The sequence below is a fragment of the Chiloscyllium plagiosum genome, chromosome 7, assembly GCF_004010195.1.
Source record: "Chiloscyllium plagiosum isolate BGI_BamShark_2017 chromosome 7, ASM401019v2, whole genome shotgun sequence".
In the NCBI taxonomy this organism is placed as follows: Eukaryota; Metazoa; Chordata; class Chondrichthyes; order Orectolobiformes; family Hemiscylliidae; genus Chiloscyllium; species Chiloscyllium plagiosum.
Genome location: NC_057716.1, coordinates 54,628,144 through 54,639,505, shown reverse-complemented (window position 1 = coordinate 54,639,505; position 11,362 = coordinate 54,628,144). Strand labels below are relative to the sequence as shown.

At 40.8% G+C, this 11,362-nt stretch overlaps 1 protein-coding gene across 3 annotated transcripts in view; it reads right to left on the bottom strand.

Annotated features, from left to right (window-relative positions):
- galnt13 (UDP-N-acetyl-alpha-D-galactosamine:polypeptide N-acetylgalactosaminyltransferase 13) overlaps positions 1-11,362 on the bottom strand; it is a 417,261-nt gene that overhangs the window by 2,467 nt on the left and 403,432 nt on the right. The gene's annotated exons all lie outside the window — the stretch shown is intronic.

Here is an 11,362-nt window from a genome sequence, read left to right as displayed (position 1 = left end):
CTATCTCGGGCGACCGAATCAACACGGACATTTACTACAAACCGACTGACTCCCACAGCTACCTAGACTATACCTATTCCCACCCTGCCTCCTGTAAAAACGCCATCCCATATTCCCAATTCCTTCGTCTCCGCCGCATCTGCTCCCAGGAGGACCAGTTCCAAAACCGTACAACCCAGATGGCCTCCTTCTTCAAAGACCGCAATTTCCCCCAGGCGTGGTCGACGATGCCCTCCACCGCATCTCCTCCACTTCCCGTTCCTCCGCCCTTGAGCCCCGCCCCTCCAACCGCCACCAGGACAGAACCCCACTGGTCCTCACCTACCACCCCACCAACCACCATGTACAGCGTCTCATCCGCCGTCATTTCCGCCACCTCCAAACGGACCCCACCACTAGGGATATATTTCTCTTCCCTCCCCTATCAGCGTTCCGAAGAGACCGGCACAGTGGCACAGTGGTTAGCACTGCTGCCTCACAGCGCCTGAGACCCGGGTTCAATTCCCGCCTCAGGCGACTGACTGTGTGGAGTTTGCACGTTCTCCCCGTGTCTGCGTGGGTTTCCTCCGGGTGCTCCGGTTTCCTCCCACAGTCCAAAGATGTACAGGTCAGGTGAATTAGCCATGCTAAATTGTCTGTAGTGTTATGTAAGGGGTAAATGTAGGGGTATGGGTGGGTTGCGCTTCGGCGGGTCGGTGTGACTTGATGGGCCGAAGGGCCTGTTTCCACACTGTAATGTAATCTAAAAAAACCACTCCCTCCGTGACTCCCTCGTCAGGTCCACACCCCCCACCAACCCAACCTCCACTCCCGGCACCTTCCCCTGCAACCGCAAGAAATGCAAAACTTGCGCCCACACCTCCCTCCTTACTTCCCTCCAAGGCATCAAGGGATACTTCCATATCCGCCACAAATTCACCTGCGCCTCCACACACATCATCTATTGCATCTGCTGCACCCGATGTGTCCTCCTCTATATTGGGGAGACAGGTCGCCTACTTGCGGAACGTTTCAGAGAACACCTCTGGGACACCCGAACCAACCAACCCAACCACCCCGTGGCTCAACACTTCAACTCCCCCTCCCACTCCACCAAGGACATGCAGGTCCTTGGACTCCTCCATCGCCAGACCATAGTAACATGACGGTTGGAGGAAGAGCGCATCATCTTCTGCCTGGGAACCCTCCAACCACAAGGGATGAACTCAGATTTCTCCAGTTTCCTCATTTCCTCTCCCCCCATCTTGTCTCAGTCAAATCCCTCGAACTCAGCACTGCCTTCCTAACCGGCAATCTTCTTCCTGCCCTCTCCGCCCCACCCCACTCCGGCCTATCACCCTCACCTTGACCTCCTTCCACCTATCGCATTTCCAACGCCCCTCCCCCAAGTCCCTCCTCCCTACCTTTTATCTTAGCCTGCTGGACACAGTTTCCTCATTCCTGAAGAAGGACTTATGCCCGAAACGTCGATTCTCCTGTTCTTTGGATGCTGCCTGACCTGCTGCGCTTTTCTAGCAACACATTTTCAGCTCTGATCTCCAGCATCTGCAGTCCTCACTTTCTCCTCGAAAATAATCCAACAACCTTACAGAGTCTGCATAAGGTTTATATACATCACTCATCATCAGACATGGAGCATGATCGCATAGTTACAACCAATCAATAGATTATAATCACTTCATGGGTAGTAGCTTGAACCAATGATATTGATTGGTTTATGTCACCTTTACAAAGGTTCGCAGCTTGCAAATGTGGTTAGTATTTCCTCAGCTTATCCATCTACTTCTTCATGCTAGTGGTTTTAGTGGTTAGTTAATTGTGTATCTTTAGGGACTAGCTGTAACTGGTCACGTAGGCGCAGGGAACCATTTTGTCTCTAGCTGCAATTTAGAATTAACCGTTGCCTATAGTTTAGCATTACAGGAGCCATTTTGTGCAGCTCCTTTATCCATTTTGTCCTATCTCCCAGAGGCCCATATCCTCAATTGCATTGCATGGCACCTTACCATTTAATGATACCATGGTCAGGAAGGTACAGGCACAAAATGTTCATTAAAGCAGCAAATAGGATCAAATGGGATCATACGAAGGCAAAATTAAAAGCTCTTAAAATGTGTACAGTATTAGGAACTAATGGCACAATAGGGATTAATAGATATGATCTTAAATGAAGATAATTTCAAAGGAGTGAGGGTGTCAGAGACATTACAAGGGAGAATCCTCAACCAGTAGATGAAAGGATGAGAATCAGTGTGTCGACAACCTCCTCAAAAATTTGAAAGGAAACTGAAGGAACACATCACATCAATGCCAGCAATCCAGACTGATGCCTAAACTATACTTCCTTTTTGTTGTTCCTTTTGCATCTATTATTTGTGTGTGGGGTTCTTGTCTCATCACTGTGTGTCTGCTTGTATGTGTTTTTTCACAAAAGGGAAAAAGTTTAAGTTAGAGAGAGTTCCTTCATCAGGTGATTGTGGAGAATAAGAATCTGATGAAGGAGCAGTACTCTGAAAGCTAGTGCTTCCAAATAAATCTGTTGGACTATAACCTAGTATTGTGTGATTTTTAACTTTGTACACCCCAGTCCAACACCGGCGTCTCCAAATCATGACTACAAGGATGTTACCAGGGTTGGAGGATTTGAGCTATAGGGAGAGGCTGAACAGGCTGGGGCTGTTTTCCTGGAGAGTCGGAGGCTGAGGGGTGACCTTATAGAGGTTTATAAAATCATGAGGGGCATGGATAGGATAAATAGACAAAGTCTTTTCCCTGGGGTGGGGGAGTCCAGAACTAGATGGCATAGGTTTAGGGTGAGAGGGAAAAGATATAAAAGACACTTAATGGGCTACGTTTTCACACAGAGGGTGGTACGTGTGTGGAATGAGGAAGTGGTGGAGGCTGGTATAATTGCAGCATTTAAAAGGCATCTGGATGGGTATATGAATAGGATGTGTTTGGATGGATATGGGCCCAGTGCTGGCAGGTGGGACTAGGTTGGGTTGGGAAATCTGGTCAGCACGGACAAGTTGGACCGAAGGCAAAAGTGAGGACTGCAGATGCTGGAAACCAGAGTTTAGATCAGTGGTGCTGGAAAGGCACAGCAGGTCAGGCAGCATCCGAGGAGCAGGAAAATCGACATTTCGGGCAAAAGCCCGTCATTAGGAATGGAGTTAAAGTATGAATAGCTTTGCTTTTCTGGTATGACAAGGAGGCAATTACCATAAATAATGAATTGGTTATGATTGCTTAAGCCCATATTTTTAATGTTGATTCTTAGAAGAAGAATACCCACAAATGATTTGCAATTAATGAATAGCAATACTGAATCAGTGGATGCATAGTTAATGCAATTGCCTCAAGGAGGAATTCTCAACTAAGATTCAACAGCAACTTAAGATTACAAGACAACAAATCAGATGTAATATAAAGACAGGAAAATCTTAACATTCTTCAACTGCATGTACCAATCAACATTCAAATAATGGCACATAATTTGCCTATACCCATTTTTACACTAGCAACATTTAAAACTTTCAGATTCATTTAATTGATCAATGAATTAGCAGATATGGAAAGCATAATTCCAAAGACTTGAAACAGTTTCAGCATTGGACACCAAATTGAAAGCAGAATAAATTGGCACACGTCATTGCGATATAAAAACAAAATCAGGCCATGTATTTCAAAGACAACGGATCAATCGGAAACAAATTATGTTTTAAAACCTCATTACAGTTTCTGATCACTATGTCATTTCAAGAACAAGTAAGACAACTGCAAAATCATGTTTCAATAACAATTACAGGAGTGTGTAAATAGTTTCATTAATGACCAGTGTGTGCTATCCGAACTATGCAGTTCTGGAAACTTACAACTGTCATTGGTCACTTAGATAAATCTATCACTGAACTTCTTCAATCAAAAGAGGATCAAAATCTAGAATGAATAGTCCAAATAGCAATGGACATAGTCTAGAAAATTGTTCAAGAAGCACTGTACAGCAAAGGTTCCACTTCATGCAAAGCATTCTACAGAGAACATGGGATACTTGAAAAGCAATTATCCATCTGACCAGATGAGATAGGTACTACATGTGGCAACATCAACATGTGACCCTAAGCAATCTAATTCTATGTCTTGTCAGGTGTAGTTCCAAAACCCCACGTCAGTAAGGACAAAACTATCCAGTCTTTCCACCAGCAATGAACTCATTGTGGCAAAAGAAAGTCACTTCTCAATTACTTGCTACCCAATCTGAAGAACATCCCAATCAACAAATCAAATACAAGAATAATAGGACAATAATACTCAGAGATTTTAATCTCTCAAATATTAATTTGAATAGTGTTAGTGTGCAAAATATGGAAGAAATAAAATTATTAAGTTGCATCCAGAATACCACTTTCCAACCATTACGGCATCAAGGGAGGGGACAGTTAATGACCTAACATTCAGATATTTTGGTGGTTTCATTGGAATTTATGTATGTTGCAATGATTTATGGAACAATAATAGGCATCCTCATTCCAGTTAAATCGTCACAAAAATTTAAGCCTTAGAGTCTGAAATCTTCAAACAAAGAAAGCTTGGATGTGGAGTTAGTGAATAGATTTCCTACAGTATGGAAACAGGTCCTTCAGCCCAACAAGTGCATACCAACTCTCTGAAGGGTAACCCACCCAGACCATTTTCCTACGCTATATTTACCCCTGACTATGGGCAATTTAGCATGGCCAATTCACCTAACCTGCACTTTTTTTTGGATTGTGGGAGAAAACCAGAGCACCCAGAGGAAACCCACACAGACACGGGGTGAATGTGCAAACTCTACACAGTCACCTGAGGCTGGAATCGAACGTGGGTTCCTGGTGCTGTGAGGCAGCAGTACTAACCACTGAACAACCATGCCACCCCAAAATGTGTAAATGGTATAAGGACAGATACCAGGTTTCTCGTACATAAATAAGATGGCATCAGAATCAGCTAAAACCATCCTGCATTTGGAAGACATACCCTGATGGATTTAAAGAAGTAACAATAATCAGGCTGCTGGCAATGGCAAATAAATTAGAAGTGGAATTGTCTGCCAGAGTCAAGAATGTAGAGATAATTGAATTATTGGCAAATTAGTTGTTATTGTTGGAAACACCGGTGGGATTAGATACATAGTATGGCAAGTGAAATGATATACCAAGGATTCAATTATAGTTAAACCGATTTGAATGTGAAAGAAAGGGAACACAAAAGACTTGATTTTGAGGAGAAAGAGAAAGCAAGATCATTAAAGAGGCTGGAACTAGAAATTCACAAGAGCAAATAGTAAGGGAATTAAGACAAGAACACCGCTGTAAGTGGATGGAGATTATAAAGACACTCAGATGCAGAAAATGGCTCTGATAAGGATTTCATCATCTAAAGTCTTGGGAAATTGTTAAGATCGTAAGCTGCCAGAATTTGAATGACCAAAAGAAATTGTCTGGTAGAACAAATTACGACTACTGTCAGAGGAGGTTCCTACAGATTATGACAATGTTCAAAATCAAAGCCTGACAAACCGTTATTCAATTTGAAAGGGTAAAGCAATTTTGTCAGATGGTTATGGGGTTGCTAGTATACACAATGTGTGAAGCTCTCAAAGAAATCAATCTTTTAGAAGAATTTAAAAATTCACTACTTTTGTAATAAGAACTCATGTTGAAGAAAAGAGATTACAACTGCTACACTGACAGTGGTAATAGCTTATAATTATCAATATAAGACTAAGTCTGTTTTCTGACACTCTTACTCTCAAGAATGTTAGGGAGCGAGAATGTGAAAGGAAAGTAAGAAGCCAGAGTAAAGAAAGGAGAGCTAGGAACACCCCAACTCTTCTTTCGTAGATCAGAAAGGAAAATAACAAGAGTGGCGGTGAAAATCAAAGGCCTAAGTGTTTCCATTTTGATAAAGTGGGACATATTCATTGAGAATGCTAGAAATAATGTGGAAAATACATAGGATGCATTAAGATTCAATAAGTAAATCTGAAAAGGAAATGCATTAACTATAACCAGAAAAGCTAAAGGAAACACTCTTCACCTCTTTCGCAATTGCAGTAGACATAAGTGGTTTTCTTCAATCATGCAGTTAAACCCACAATTATATTAAGAGACACATGAACTACTCAAACTGTTTTGCTGGAGAAGCAACATTTTTCCCTCTAAAGAGTGCAATGCAAGTCAAAGTCTTAATGAAGAGCATATGAAGAGAGTTGCATTGTACAATGTAACTTGTCTTGAACAGTGGTAGTAAGAGTTGTTAAGAAACTACCTGTGGATAGATTTGCCTCACTCCAGCCAAACCATTAATCAGGAGTTAAAGTTATAGCTTTGCCTAGAATCACAGAATGTCCAAATGTGGTTAAACAGATGGACCAGTTACAAGTTCCAGGTATTCCTCCAAAATGTATTTTCCATCACACTGATGAGAGGGTTGGTTCAACAAAGTCCATCACAACAAAGTAACACCATAAATAGATGTTAGAAAAATGCGATGTTAGGAGTAGCCAAAACTTTCATCAAAATGAAGATGATTCAAAAGAAGTGTTTAACATGTTTTTCTTAATTGAGGCTGAGAAAGCAAATCTAGAGTTAAGTTTTTTTTTAAAAAGCAGCTCATGATGAGTCTCAGGCTGAAGGTGTTTTGTCGTGTTATTATATAATAAACAGGGTTTGAATGTGTAAGTGGAAACATCCTCATAAACCTGCAGCCAATGAATGGACAGTTGTCCATCAGAAAATGGTATTACCCAAATATTGTAGGGAGATAATTGCAAGTATCACATGAAATTGCTATGGTAGGACATGACGGAATGTGGAAAACTCAAACATCAATAGATCCGCATTTTATGTAACTAAGACTTCATAAAGATGCAGTGCAGTCCTGTAAAATATGCAATACATGTCTGGTGGAAAAAAAACTAATGTGTAATCAAACCATGCATTATTATTATTAACCATCGTTTTTGAAAGAACCATTTTGTTGAGTGTTAGTATATTGTCCAGAATCATTCAGGTGCAAGAGTATGGAAGTTGATAGAGATTGTTAGATTTGAGGATGAAGGAGAAGTAAACAGCTCTCAAAGAGAATCTACAACAATTTGATCAGTACTGAAATAGTGGAACAGTTTGATGACATATTTTCATACCTAAAGGAAGGACAACAGAAGATTCAATAAAGTTACTTAAGAAATTCAAGGAAATCTGTAGAGATACACCAGGATGTACTAAGCTAGCCAGATTCGATATAGATACAAGGGAATCTGCACCAATCAAACAACAGTATTATTAGTTCATCCTGGAAAACAAAAACAATCTCAGGAAAAAAATGAAGATTTAACGCATAGTAGAAAATCACCTGAAGAGTTATTGTGGCACAATGATAGTGTCCCTACCTCTGATCCAGGAAGCCTGGGTTCAAGTCCCACCTGCTCCAGAGATGTGTTATAACATCACTGGACAGGTTGACTAAATTAACTAGAAAATCATATGATTGATCCTATTCAAAATACAGTTTTCCAATGGTGTTAGTTCCTAAACCAGATGGGTCAAGTAGATTTTTGCAGAGATTACAGAAGAGTAAATGCTGGAACAAGGACAGATTAATATCCAATTCTACAGTTAAAAGACTGTAATGAAAGGGTTGATAGTGCTTCATTTCTTTCTGAAATTGATCTGTTGAAGTCGGGTACCATTAACAGCAAAAACCAAAGGAATATGAGCTTTTGATATAACCCATCTGATGTAACAATTTGAGTGATGTCATTGGGGTTTAAACATGCCCTAGGTATATTAGAATGAGGTAAAAACAATGACTGCAGATGCTGGAAACCAGATTCTGGATTAGTGGTGCTGGAAGAGCGCAGCAGTTCAAGCAGCATCCAAAGAGCTTCATCAGGGCTTTTGCCCGAAACGTCGATTTCAAAGCTCCTTGGATGCTGCCTGAACTGCTGCGTTCTTCCAGCAACACTAATCCAGAATATTAGAATGAGTTATGCATTTAGTCATAGCTCAAGTGTCTAACTGTGTAGTTCATTTAGACAATGTCACAAGACACAGTAACCTCTGGGAAGAACATGTCAAGCAACTAGAAGACCTGTTTAAGCAATTACTAACTAGGTTGTTGACTTGCTCACTAAGCTGATAAGTTTGTTTGCAGACCTTTCATCACCATATTAGATAACATCATCAGTCCGCCTCCAGTGAAGCACTGGTATTCTATCCCACAAGCTATTTGTGTGTCCTGGTTTGTTGAGGTGGGTGCCATCATTTCTGGTTTTGTATCTTAGTGGTTGGTATATGGGGTCTAACTCTATATGTTTGTAAATGGAGTTCCAGGTTGAGTGGCAGACCTCCAAGAATTCCTGTGCATGTCTTTGGGACAATGTATCCATTCTAGCACAAGCCAAACTGTCAAATTGATGTCTTTCTTTGTCCGTGTGTATGGACACAAGTGATAGTTGATCATGCCTCTTGGTAGCTAGTTGGTATTGGTGTACCCTGATGGCTAGTTTTCTTCTGGTTTACCTTATGTAATATTTGTGGCAATCTTTACATGGTATTTTGTATATATTGTTGGTTCTGTTAGTTATGAGTATGGGATCCTTTATCCTCATCAGTAGTTGTCTTAGTGTAGTTGTCGGATTTGTGGGCTACCATGATACCTAGACGTCAGAATATTCTGGTGGTCATTTCCAATATGTCCTTTATGTATGGCAGGCTGACCAACAATTCTAGACAAATTGTGTCTTCCTGTTGTAATCATTTGTGCAGGTACCGGCAGACGATGCTTTGAGGGTGTCCGTTGTTTTTGAAGATGCTGTATAGGTGGTGGTCTTCAACATTGTGCAGCTCTGGAGTGCTGCAGTGTGTTACAGCTTGACTGAACAATGTTCTGATGCATCTCTGTTTGTGGGTGTTGGGGTGGTTGCTGTTGTAGTTGAGTACTTGATCTGTATGGATGGCCTTCCTGTATACACTGATCTGGAGCTCACCATTGCCTTGAGTTTGACCATTACATGCTTGCCGGCATAAAATTCACCAAGGAAGAAGAGAACAACAACCAAATTCCCTTCCTGGATGTAATGGTTGAACACAAACGCCAACAGTGAGCTCCAGACCAGCACTTGCTAATGACTTGAGGGTTGATGCACTCTTACTTCAAGGCGGTGAATTGAGATTAGAGAAGCCAGTTAAACCAAAATCAGAAGTAGTACTCTACAATGGAAAAGGAGACCTTGGAATAATCATTTACTGTTCAACATTTTCAAGTTTATGGCCATCATGGTTGCCAAGAAACTCTAATCTATATCAAGCATAATTCTTTTAACATTCGTAGAGAAAGTTAAGACTAGAAATTCAAGCTTTTTGCACAAGAGCTAATTGACTCAAATGTTTGATGCAAAAAAATTCAAGATGTTGGAAAACGTAATGTAATTCACATTATTATCAAGAAAACTGTTACACTGTAATAGTTAAGAATTTGAACAATAAATAACCAGAAATTGTTTAAATCTTGCATAAGAAATTAATGGGGGTAAATGGATGCAATTTTCTTATGTTCTTTGTATATGTGTTATGTTTATCTGGTGATGAAACATATTTAAGAACAGCAGTTCATTGCTTTAAGAGTGGAGGCATGTAAGGAACCACACTTGTCTTCAGACTAGAAAATGAGAGAGAGTTTAGATTGCTACATGACAGAAACACTAGGAGGGTTGTGCAAATTTAGAACTGCGCAATAGAAAATTCAAGATTGAAAAAGCTTTGTGTTAAAGCATTTCTGTCTGCCAGCAGCCCTCTGATTTGTTAAGCAAAGAGGAAAGCATTCTATTTCTCTTTCTGCACGTTAAGGACAAAACCCAAGAAACCTTAAAAGAAGGAATTCTAGAAAGAAAAAAAATCCAGATACACCTGATCAAACATCAAATTGTCAAATAACCATATCAAGGATAATGGTCGTTATTGTTAAAAACCAAAACGGCTGAGACAAAGTCACTTGCACCCTGTCGTATGGACTTTTGAACTTCAGAATTTTGTTCATCTTGTGCGTATTCTTTTCTACATGTAGTATATGTGTCAACCAATTCATCTTCCGTCTATCTTAAAATCATGAATGTGTTTGTATATATTTGGGTCTCTGAACGGAATAGAAATTGAAATTACATCGATGTAGTTCTTGAGTTTTCTTTTCTGTTTATTCAGTCTGTCAAGAATCTAACTCAGAAAATGGCATCAATCTATGTGATAAAAGAGCAGAGGTTTCTGACCTGATTCCTTGGATGAAAGATTTGTCTAGGATGAGAGGTTGAGTAGGGTCAGCCTATATCCTTCAGAGGCTAGAAGATTGAAAGGTGGCCTCATTGAAACAATAATATTCTTTAGACTCCTGATAGTGTAGTTCTGGATAGATAGGGACACTAGATCTAAATGTCAGAGCCTCAGAATAAAGAAGTCAAACATTTAAGACTGCATTGGGGAGACATTCTTAAATCAGTGTTGTAATGTTGGAATTTTGTGCCTGAGAGAGTCGCAGATGCTTCTGTCACATGAATATATTCAGACAATGATCTATTGATTATTAGAATAAAAATTAGAATCCCTACTGTGTGAAAACAGGTCATTTGACCCAACATGTCTACACCAAACCTCTTAAGAGTATCCCACCAACTCCCATTCCCCTACATCTATTACTCCACATTTCCCCTAACTAATGCATCTAGCCTACATATTCTGAATGCTGTGGGCAATGTAGCATGGCCAATTCACCTAACCTGCATATCTTTGTGCTGTGGGAGGAAACTGGAGCACACAGAGGAAACCCACACAGACACAGGGAGGATGTGCAAACTCCACACAGACAGTCGCCTAAGGTTGGAATGGAACTAGGTGCCTGGTGCTGAGAGGCAGCAGTGCCTTACAGAGTTCAAGTCCAGAAAAATCCCTAAGCCATCAGCCTATCGTTAGGGGCTCAGGCCTAACGGCCTTTAAGTGATCCAACAGAAGTCTAATTGGCCAGCAGGCATGCTACACTTTTCAGCTCATTCTCCTTGTTGACTAATAGAACATAGAACATTACAGCGCAGTACAGGCCCTTCGGTCCTCGATGTTGCACCGCCCTGTCATACTAATCTGAAGCCCATCCCACCTACACTATTCCATGTACGTCCATATGCCCGTCCAATGACAACTTAAATGCACTTAAACTTGGCGAATCTACTACCATTGCAGGCAAAGCATTCCATACCCTTACTACTCTCTGAGTAAAGAAACTATCTCTGACATCTGTCTTATACCTATCTCCCCTCACTTTAAAGTTGTGTCCC